The following is a 10215-nucleotide window of genomic DNA, read 5'->3' as shown; positions in this document are numbered from 1 at the left end:
CGACTACAACTACTGTCAAAAGTGTGATGCTGGAAAATCACAACAGGTCAGGCAGCAACCCAGGTGTAGGAGAATCGACGTTTCAAGCAGAAACCCTTCCTCAGGAATGCCAGGTCTTGGGCTGACAAGTAACTCGTAACATTTAAATAATACAACTGCCAGGTGCTAACCATCTCTCTCCACAGATGCTGTCAGACCTGCTAAGTTTCTCCAGCATTTTCGATGTCTATAAACTGTAACATTAACTTTGTTTCACCCTCTTTCTTTCTCCACAGAGACTGCCAGACCTGCTCAGTTCAACAAGCACTTGCTGTGTTAAAAGACAGACTTTTCTACAACTGCGATGTGCAGGAATTTCTTCAGCCAGAGGATGGTGAATCTGTGGAACTCATTGCCACGGAGGGCTGTGGAGTGCAAGTCACTGAGTGTCTTTAAGACAGAGTCAGATCGGTTCTTGATTGGTAAGGGGATCAAAGGTTATAGGAGAAGGCAGGAGAATGTGGTTGAGAAACAGAGCAGCCATGTTTGAATGATGGAGCAGACTCTATGGGCAAAATGGCCTCATTCTGCTCCTATATTTTATGGTCTTATTTTGGCCTGACCAAGTAAGGATGGCAGATTTCCTTCCCTGAAGGACATTGGTGAATCAGACCGTTCAATCCATCAGGACAAGTAATTATCAGAAAATGTTGATCTCAAGGAGATTCAAGATGGCAGCAGTGTGAACAGTCTGCTGTGTTGGGTTCTGTACCATACCCCAGGCAAGTAGCCCAGGCAAGGTGGGCTCCTAATCCGCGCTCCCCAAGTTAGTCACCCCGAAGAACTTTTGCAGCATAAAGTAGGTAGAGCAGCTAAAGCCCCTTTAAATTAGGGTTTGGAAGATTTGGAGGTGATATGAAGCTATCTAAGGGAAAGGGAGCGAGGGGAGTACAGCAGGTATACCACATTATGAGCCGTTATCTCATCTCCCTTGGCCGCGCCCTTGGGTTCAGTGGAGCAACAGAATTTGCTAACGGAGATTGCAAAACTCCGTCAAAAATTGAGGGAGCGCTGGAACCAGTTGCTGCCATGATGACAGACCATGAGCAGGAGATCCAGGCTTTGGATCAGCGCGTGGAGGTGGTGCAGCAGAGGACCGTTCCCTTGGAGGCTGGTTTTATGTTGGCTCGACCAGGTAAGGACGGCAGATCTTACCTGGAAAGTTCCAAGGGGCAGGTCCGAACATTGGAAGGTCAGGTTCGGGCCTGCAGTAACAAGGATATGACCGCTAAAATCGAGGTCAGCGAACAAAATCTGTGGATCTTGGATCTACCGGAGGATGAAGAAGGTGAAAACCTCTCTGATTTAGTCGAGAGGTGGCTTTCCGGAGTTGCTGGGCCTGGAGATCGAGTCGGGTCGGGTGAGTGTGGAGCGGGCCGACCGGATCACAATGTCCAGGTCCAGGCCAGTCCAACCCTCCCGCTTGGTCCGAGTGTAACTCCAGCATTACAGGGAAAAGCATTTAATAATAGAAACAGCCAGAGGACTGGGAAGAGACCCACAGGCTTTGGCTGACAAAGGTTCAAAAATAAATGCTTTTTTTCATGACTTTTCTGGGGCCATAGTTAAGGAAAGGAAGACATTTGATAATGTAAAGAAAAAATAAAAAAATTAAACATACAATACTCTCTGAGCTACCCGGCAATGCTACATTTCAAGTGTGAGGGAAATGTCTACAACTTCAACTCGGCGGAATAATTAAAAGAATTTTTGAACTCGGTGAAATGATAGACTTTGGCCGAGGAGGGAGGAGGAAAAGAGGCACATGGACAATGGCATAATATAACTCTTTTGTATCTTCTCTATCTTTGTTCTTCTCCCTTTTGGGTCTCGGATGTTACAGGTTTGGTATTGTTGTGCAAGAATCACTCAATGTTCAAGAAAAAAGTACCAGGAGACGCAGAAAATCCTTCATGAAATTAAACTTTAATCTTGCAAAACCAAAGCTGTGGGAGCCAGCAAAATGTCTTCCCCGACTCCCCACAATTTCTTTGTTCTCCTCCATTTTGCACAATCTGTTGGTCCCATGCTTATCGGATAACATGAACAGAGCCAATCATGATGGCTCGCTTTATCTTTCGAAACTAATCATCGTCTGCCACACTGGTTCCTTCCATCACACTTAACCTATCACATTACAACACTATCATCTTCAACATTAGCTCATCTCCCAGTGAGTAACTAACCTGTCACAATACACCACCATTATCTTTTACTGGAGCCCTGGAACATGATCCCAGGCATGCATTACAACACCAAGTTAACTACGTTACTGCCATAATAATTAACCTACTAACTTTCATAAATTCTCCCCTTTGAGCCTAACAGGTCTCGCACAGAGAAAGTGTACAAGGAGGCTGGACACTCAAAAGCCAAATCAATCAACAGAGCCCCAAAACCAGGCAATGGCAATTTCCAGGGTCCAAACCTCCCTCCGTACCTGGGAGAAATCGGCCAAAAACCCATCCCAAAATAACCAGAACAGGCAAAAAGACCCAAAGACAATCTAAACACACACGCAACACAAACAAGTCAGACATCTCCATCCTAACAAGGTTTCAGCACTGCAGCAGACATCAGATCAGTGAAGCAGAGCAGTGAATCCACAACGGAAAAGGGCACTGGGCCAGAGTCCATTGTCACGCAGCACGACGCACCAAAAAAGACTTAACAAGACGAAGAGCACAGCAAAAGATAAAGGTAACAACAAGCAACACAAAACCTGCACCAATCCCGATCTCAGGGAACCAAGCCCCCGATCTACCCAAAACACTATCCAACCAGTCAAAAACCCTTTGGCTGGTCCCCACATTCTTCTCAAGCACCTCCCATACATTCCACAGCTTACCCATCGCCTGAGTAAAAGATCCCTCCCGGCAGTATTATTGGGAACAAAAGTACGGCAATAGTCCCCAAACAGTGCACAGACCCCACCTTTCTCAGCCAACATCCAGTCCAAAGCCCACCTATCCTGCCACCCCATCTGACTCATCACATCCAATTACACACCCAACGCAAAGAGGGCATCGTAATAAATCTCCGCTGATTGTAACTAATCCACTCAGCAGTCTTGTGAATCCCAATGGCAGGGATAAGGAACTCCCAGCCTGCAGCAATCACGTTCTGGCCTTGAACACATTGGGGAATCCCCTTGGCTAACGTTTACCAACAACGTGTACTGCCGGATCAGGGACATACCCACGTTTTGGGAGGGTCTAGAGCCAGTTGTGATAGGATATTGGCACTACCAAGCGAGACTCACCAGGCCCGCCAAATTGATGGACCCCATGTCAGCACAGGAGCAGAAAGGTGCAGGACCAGGGAGGGGTCCTCAATGACCTCCCCCAACCCATCCTCAGCTGCACAAGCAGGAGAAAGGTCTCCTTCCACAAACGCACCACTGACAGCCTCAGAGACACCAGCACCCCCACAAGTCTCACTCACTGACTAATCAAGGCCTCGCAAAGGAGTAATGGGCCCCAACGCGCCCTTTCAACCATCGCAGCCCGGTCTCAGCCCTTCACAAACCTCAACCCCGGAGTCTGTCTTTGCCTGTGGGTGCACCCTGGTACAGTGACGAAGATGACATCATGCAGATCGACCCACCATTGGAACGGCAGTAGGTAACGCCCTGGTTACCATCAAGGACTCAGCTCACTCCACTCTCTCTGGAAAAACTTGTACATCCACCTGATCTCAGGATCCAATAAGCCCCTTGCAGTTACCAGACACTGGCTCCTGCAGTATCTCCTGTGCGTGGATAGACTCATGTATCATCATTAGCTTTTGTAGGTACAACTTAAGTTCAAGTTCCAATCGTTCCAAACTAGACCTGTAAAATGGACCCCTCCACCCGGGCACTGGCAGGAATCCACCAGTAAGCCTAACATGTGGCGCCAAGTTAATCATGCAGTTAGTCTGCATACGGTAGCTCATTGCACCAGCAGCAGCGCATTGACCCAGTTAAGATTGGTGCTTGCACGAATCCTATTCAACTTATCTTTCAAAGTACCATTAATCCACTCCACCATGATCTACGACTGGGGATGATACACACAGCTAAACCTCTGCTTAATCCGTAAGGTCTACAGCACCAACTTAACCACCTTCCGGGTAAAGGCAGACCCATCACCCGAACTGATCCCAGACAGTATGCCAAACCTGGGAATAACTTCAGTCGTTAAAAACCTCACCATAGCGCCTGCGCCTGAGCCTGAATCATTCGACAGGGCCACTTCTATCCATCTGCTAAACCTGTCTCTGATCACCAACATATATCGCTTCCTACTCACTGTCTTTATCATGTCCACATTGTCAATCACCAAATGCTTAAATGGCCTCTAAGGTACAGGTATACGTCCTATAGGGATCGCTCTCCGCTTCTTGACATGATTCTGGGCACAGACATCACATTGCGACAACATATAATCCACTGAAGCCTGAACGTAAGGTGACCAAAAGCCAGCCCTCATTATCTTCCTCAAAGGAGCCGTAACTTCGGTACACTCATCAACCCAATCAGAACTCAAACCAACCATCCCCAAAAATGTCATCATCTGTCCAACTGTCGCAAACCTTGGAGCTCGAGTTAAAGCCTTAATCTGATCAGGTGCTATCAACTCCCAGCCCTTCGACATCAGCCAACCCAAACACTCAACCTGCTGCTTACAGCAGTGCAGCTGTTGCTTCGGCACCTTATGACCACCACATGCTAACGTTCCCATAGTGCCACGCTCACATTGTCATTGACACTCAGAGCAAACTAACAAATCATCAACATACTGGATTAGTGTACTCTTCAATGGCACACCCTCCAAATCCAACTTCAACACCTGATGAAATACAAGCGGCGAATGCTGAAACCCCTGCGGCATTTGATTATAAGTGTACTGCCTTCCCCTGTACGTAAAAGCAAATAAATGTTGACAGCCTTCCGCCAACAGAACACTAAAGATGCTGAACACATGTCAGTCACTGAAAACCAATCTGCTTCCGGCGGTATATTAGTCAGCAGTGTATGTGGATTTAGAATCACTGCTGGCCAATCCTCCACCACCTCATTAACCGCCCTCAAATCATGGACCAGTCTCCATTTAGACTTATCTGATTTCTAAAACAGACAGCAATGGGGTACTACAGGGGCTGCATGTCTCCCCTAAGCACCGGGGCTGCCTGCCGTCCCTTTATCATTGCTGTTATTCTCTCCTCTGCCCCAGCTTCACAGGATATTGTGATCGCCTCAGTAAATGTGCCCCCTGCTGGAAACATAATACCACACTGAATTTGTTGACTTCACCCCCGCCCCTTCCATATCTGCATCATGAGGTGACAATAAGGTAACTGGCAACGCATCCAGCCAATAATCAAATTGATGGTCACGTCCTCCTGCTAGCGCTGGCAAACTCCGTCAGGAAACCACCTCAACCTCCTTGGGGTTCCCCAACATATCAATACAAGCCGCTATTCAAACACAGTTATCATCGCCAGATGTCCAGACCCCTGGTGTCATCATTTACCACTTATTAATCATTTCTACATGCTTTGTCATGGGTCCTAGATCCTTGGACTGATGGCCCTAGTTTACTGACACTCACATGGGGCAAAGTCCCTGGCACACTGAACCATTTCTTTAAAAAAGTCACCTTGCCTTATCTGCAATGCTGCTCCCTGCTTCCCTATCGCTATAGCTTCACTCTGTAAATGTGGTGGGGTGACAATCTCACACTGTCACCGCTCCTCCAATACCTTACTCTGATTCTCGTCAAAAACCACTGTACAATGCAGCTCAGACTTGGGGAGTGCAGCCAAAGGCAGTACCGCTAAAGCATCTGGCCTCCATTTCTCCCAAGTTACCCAACCATAACCACCTATCTCTCTTATCCAATATACATTAAATATCCCTGCTCCCTGCAACACCAGCTGAGAACTCACTCCATCTGCACTAAATCCCAACTGAGTACATTCTAATACTAATTCTAACTTCAATAAAGCATCCTTAGCCAGCAAATTAATTGGCATCTCCTCAGAGATTAATAAAAGCAACACTACTGTTTTACTATCCATGTGTAGGCTTAGTGGAGCTATAAACCTTGTCAACTGCGGTTTACCCGAGAATGCTACAGTCTTAATAAATTTACCAGACATGGGAAGGTGGGAGGCATATTGTGGTTGAATGCAAGTTGGGCCTGTAGGGACTTGGATGTTCCTGACTCATAGGTCCTCCCTGGGGCGAGGAGGGCCAGGGCCAATATGTGCAATGTCTCCTCAAATGGCCTGGTTAATAACACTCCCAACACACTACACCTGATCCTCTCTGAATCAGACCCCCCATCATATCCTTTGCCCCACCCCCCCACCTCCTTGTCCCTGTCCTTGGAGACACCAGTGCTAAATAGGCTGTTGGTGAATTTTATTTTGCCCCTGGTATAGTACTTGTGGAAAAGTCCCTCCAAAAATAGTTATCATTGGCATGGGGTTGTCTGGCCCTTGCCAGGTGGTGGTAGAGGGTTCTCCCTGGACTGGCATGGTGTTCAGTGTATTGGCGTCGATCAACCCAGATGTTACAGACAACATCACCTCGCTTTTCAAGATCGTCAAGCTGCAGCAATGTTAATTTTCTTTGCACCTCCTCCTGCTGTTCTGCCAGCCTATTTTTGTCTATCCAGTATCTTTCAATTGCATGGACTATATGACCTCTGAATTCCTGGCAGGACATGGATGTTAGACTCACTACCTTCTCTATCTTAGATTTGACTTCAGGGGCATCACCTCGACAGGACCAGTCTGGAACCTTGTGTTAACAGTTGACTGCCTTCCACAACTTGTTTTGTTGCAAGCCTCCACCTTTCCAATTGGCTTTCCACATAAGCTGCTGGGCTTTCAGTATCTCCCAGAGGACTCCCTCTCAAGGTTTCAGGATCAATCTTAGGTGGGTAACAGTCTAAGACTCTTTGTCTTACTTGATCAAACTCAGCACCGTCAATCATCAGATTATTCACCACATTCTTCAAGCGAGTTCGACCCATTATCTCTCTTCATGTCGGGAGTCCCACCAACTGCTTTAGTAGTGCCTTCAGATCCCTCATTTCCAACAACCGTCCTGTTGTTTTGTATTCAAAGGCTTCAATCCTCTTTCCTGCTCCATCATGTAAACTGGGCAACACATTTCTCAGCCTTTCCAGATCCTGGGTTTCCCAAGGAATGGATAGCAACTGTCTCCCCACCACCGCGCCCCCTCCCCCACCTTATATAAATAATGGCAGCATCTTTCCCTGTGGGAGCTTCTTTTCCTTATTAAAACTGCTACATTGTGATTCCTCATCAGATTCCATATCTAACCTAACTTGTATTTCCTCCCTGCCTGTTACTGCCTCCTCTACTCCCCTCCTCCCATCTCACTCTGCCTATCCCTGCACAACTTTCCTGATACAACTTAGATGTGCCTCCAAGTCTCTTTGTTCTCTTTACATACATAATGTCTGAATTTCACCTCACAATCTCTCTTTTTTCCAGTCGAAAAGCTCCAAATTCTGTTTGCCACCGTGCCTGTCCTGCCTCTCATTTCATTTTGAACACATTCTGTTCTGGTCAGTTTCATCCAAATCTAATTCCCCCTTAGTATGTGTTACATTCTCTTCACCTTAATTGTGGTGGGGGGTGGGTAACATGGAGAGAGTTGCCCCAAGTCTTCCAACCTGGGATATATAGATGTAGACCCCTGCCATGCCCCCATACTGGAGGGCTCTTTGTTCTGCACCGACCACTTGGAGATTTCCTCTTCCAAAGCCTTTGCTTCCAAAAGCTGCCCGTTCTGCTCTCTGGTGCCCCTTGGTCAGTAACCAGGTGTCTGCAAAGTGTTTCTCAATCCTCCCCTACAATTCCAAACAGCTGTAAAATTTCTATCTCCTGTTCTCTCTTCAATATTTTCTTTTATGATTTCTCCTCAGGTCTGTAATTCTTAATTAAACCTTCAATTTCATCACACATGTTTATATCATCTTTCGGCCATTTAGTTAATAAATCCTCAGTTCTTCTTTCCCATTTCCCAGAAATTTTTACAAAATTGTTCTTTGCAACTAGAAATTTCTTATCCAGCATTTCAAATGCAGCCACTATCCATCTTGACATATATTTCAGTCCAGCTAATGTATTATCTCACAAATCACTCCCTTATACCTTACAAGTCTGTTAGCGCCTATTATAAATATTCCATAACTCTACAACTTGCAATCATCCCTTATCAGTCAAACAGTCCATAAACTTCCTCAGTCTCAACTAATTAGTATCTCTCCTTGTTCAGTCTGCCTAAACTATCCTAGGACTGCATCTGCAGGATGCACTAATCATTGACAGTCATTTGAAACAAAAACTCTTTTAAAAACTCTTAAATTCCTACAGTGCAAAATAAAATCTAAACACCCGCAGATCTCGAGCTCCAGGGAAACAAACCACCAACCACCAACAAACAATTATGCATACAAATCAGATCACAATTGTTCAACTATAAAGTCTCTCTTTCTCTCTCACAGAAACATAACATTCCTGCAATCAGCCAGGAGCTCAGCACTGAGGCAAAGTTTCTCTTTCTTTGACTCTCTCTTAGAAACACACACACAAAACTTATCTGCAATCAGCTTGGAGCTCAGCAATGAGCCAACATCTCTCTCTCTCTCTCTCACTCTCTCTCTCAGAGCCTTGCCTAAACATTTCTAAAATTACAATCTAATTATCATACAGGCCTTGTCTAAAACATTCAACAGTCTAGTAACACTTCAAAAAATGTGGTTCTAGGCTAATGGTCGGATACTTGGTAGTGTGGAAGAGCAGAGGGATCTTGGTGTCCATGTACACAGATCTCTGAAAGTTGCCACCCAGGTAAATAGTGCAGTGAAGAAGGCATATGGCGTACTGGCTTTTATTGGTAGAGGAATTGAGTTCCGGAGTCCTGAGGTCATGCTGCAGTTGTATAAGACTCTGGTGCGGCCGCATCTGGAGTATTGTGTGCAGTTTTGGTCGCCATACTATAGGAAGGATGTAGGAACGGGTGCAGAGGAGGTTTACCAGGATGTTGCCTGGTATGGTAGGAAGATCGTATGAGGAAAGGCTGAGGCACTTGGGGCTGTTTTCATTGGAGAAAAGAAGGTTTAGGGGTGACTTGATAGAGGTGTACAAGATGATTAGGGGTTTAGATAGGGTTGACCATGAGAACCTTTTTCCACGTATGGAGTCAGCTATTACAAGGGGGCATAGCTTTAAATTAAGGGGTGGTAGGTTTAGGACAGATGTTCGGGGTAGGTTCTTCACTCAGCGAGTCGTGACTTCATGGAATGCCCTGCCAATAGCAGTGGTGGACTCTCCCACTTTATGGGCATTTAAGCGGGCATTGGATAGACATATGGAGGATAGTGGGCTAGTGTAGGTTAGATGGGCTTGGATCGGCGCAACATCGAGGGCCAAAGGGCCTGTATTGCGCTGTATTCTGCTATGTTCTATGTTCTATATGAAGACTATTCTCCACTATTTTACTTTTAATCATCAACTACCAATCTGCCGGCTTTCAATTTCATATCCACAGAAAAAGTGCTACGCAATCGGCAAAAGCCGCGTGCGACTTGTGACGCAGTAACCACAGGGACTTACTAACACCACGTGGAATTGTTACTACTATCACATGGAATTGTTACTACTATCACATGGAATTGTTACTACTATCACGTGGAATTGTTACTAACACCACGTGGAATTGTTACTACTATCACATGGAATTGTTACTACTATCACGTGGAATTGTTACTAACACCACGTGGAATTGTTAATACTATCACATGGAATTGTTACTACTATCACGTGGAATTGTTACTAACACCACGTGGAATTGTTACTACTATCACGTGGAATTGTTACTACTATCACGTGGAATTGTTACTAACACCACGTGGAATTGTTACTACTATCACGTGGAATTGTTACTACTATCACGTGGAATTGTTACTACCACCACGTGGAATTGTTACTACTATCACATGGAATTGTTACTACAATCACATGGAATTGTTACTAACACCACGTGGAATTGTTACTACTATCACATGGAATTGTTACTACTATCACATGGAATTGTTACTACTATCACGTGGAATTGTTACTACTATCACATGGAATTGTTACTACTATCAC

This window comes from Chiloscyllium punctatum, chromosome 34 (genome assembly GCF_047496795.1).
Source record: "Chiloscyllium punctatum isolate Juve2018m chromosome 34, sChiPun1.3, whole genome shotgun sequence".
In the NCBI taxonomy this organism is placed as follows: Eukaryota; Metazoa; Chordata; class Chondrichthyes; order Orectolobiformes; family Hemiscylliidae; genus Chiloscyllium; species Chiloscyllium punctatum.
Note: the sequence above shows the minus strand (reverse complement) of the source record.